The following is a 2,024-nucleotide window of genomic DNA, read 5'->3' on the forward strand; positions in this document are numbered from 1 at the left end:
ATATACCCATATATCCCCACTGCCGTCCATTTACCACATGCCCCCATTTCCCCAATTACGCCCATTATTTCCCCCATTATCCCCATTATCCCCCACTGCCTCCATTTATCACCCATGCCCCCATTGTCCCCATTGCCCCCATTACCCCTATATATCCCCATTACACACCCATATCCCCATTTAGCCGCCCAATTGACCCCTATGTACCCATCATGTACCCCCATTGCCCCCATCGACTCCCAGTTGACCCCCGACTAGCTCCCTGATTGTCCCCATTACCCCCATTATCTCCCATTACCCCGCAATTGGGTTCCCCATTGCCCACATACCACCCAGTAATTCCCCATTGCCTCAATTCTACCCCCATTACCCCATTGGTCCCCATTGTCCCCCATTGCACCCATTATACCCCCGATTAATCTTCCATTACCCCCATACCCCCATTTACTTTTCCAATATTCCCCATTTACCCCCATTACCCCCATTACCCTTATGATGACCCCATAACCCACCATTTACCCCCATATCCCCAGTTTTCCCCCATTACCCCATTTACCCCCATTATCCCCTCCTCCTCGGCCCCATTCACCCCCATTACTCCATTACCCTCCCACACCCCCTTCACCCCATCGCTGCCCTCATTCACACACACACTCCCATTCGCTTCCAACTCCCCCCGACCACCCATTCACCCCGATGCTCCCCCAATTAACCCATGTCATTCCCCATTCACCCCACTGACCCCATTAATTCCCCCCATCTCCCCCCATTCCCCCCCCTCTATTCCCGCGGTGATCTGACGCCCCCTGCCGGCCACCCGCAGCACTACACGTTCTCCTATTGGCCGCGTCTCAAGCCCCGCCCCCTCGCTCCCATTGCTGCCGCCGAGGGCGGACCCTCCCGTTCCCATCATTCCCGCGCGGCGCGGATGCACGCCGGGAGCTTGTGGTCACGGAGCGCGGCGCCAGGCCCCGCCCCCGGCCCGAACCCGGAAAGTTGCGCGGGACGGAGCGAGGTTTCTAAGATGGCCGTGCCTCCTCAGGGGCGGCGCCGTATGGCGATATCCGCCATTGAGGCTGCGGAACCGAGCTGCAGGCGCTACAAAGATGGACCCTGCAGCGCAACGAGGCGAAGGCGGCACCGGGGGAGACGGGGCGACGAGGCGGGCGCGAGCCGGCAAATCGCTGTGGTGCCATGCGCTGCGGCGGAGGGGGCGCCGGATGTGAGGGCGTGGCTCAATGGAAAGGGGGCGGGCTAAGGGAGAGGGCGGCCTGGAGCGGGTGGACGGGGCTCGGCACCTGTAGGAGGCGGGATAATGGGGGTAATGGGGATAATGGGGTCCTGGGACATGGAAGGGATGTGAGGGACAGGGGGCGTGTGGGGGAATGGGGGGCTGGATAATGGGGACCACTGGGCTGAGCAGCTGAATGGATGGGAGCAGTGGGGGAATGGGGGATGAATGGATGGGAGCAGTGGGGTGAATGGGGGATGGATGGATGGGAGCAGTGGGGTGAATGGGGGATGAATGGATGGGAGCAGTGGGGTGAATGGGGGATGAATGGATGGGAGCAGTGGGGTGAATGGGGCTTTGGGTGGGATGCAGAGTGGGGTCCTGGGGAGCGGGGTGTGAGGGAACGAGGTGCTGGAGATAATGAGATGGGGGGAAATGGGGGAACTCGGGCCGTGGGGTGGGCTCAGCAGTGGGAGGGACCGATGGGGGCTGCTGCGGCCAGGGGGGGAATGTCCTGAGTGGGGTGGGAACGGCCTCAATGGGGTGAATGGGGTGAATGGGGTGAATGGGGGGCGCTGCCGGGGCCGGGCGGACTCCCCGGCGCAGCAGCCGGAGCCTGGAGCCGCGTTAATGGGGGTGATTGGATCAGGGCTCTGCAGGGGAAGGAGCGGCCCCGCTAATGCAAAGCAGAAGCTGTTAACGGCCGTAATGGCTCGTTACGGTTACGATTATTGCTGCAATCCCCAGCAACAAGTGCTGCCTGGGGAGCCGCCGGGGCCGGGGCCGGGCCGGG

This window comes from Coturnix japonica, assembly GCF_001577835.2.
Source record: "Coturnix japonica isolate 7356 chromosome 4 unlocalized genomic scaffold, Coturnix japonica 2.1 chr4random350, whole genome shotgun sequence".
In the NCBI taxonomy this organism is placed as follows: Eukaryota; Metazoa; Chordata; class Aves; order Galliformes; family Phasianidae; genus Coturnix; species Coturnix japonica.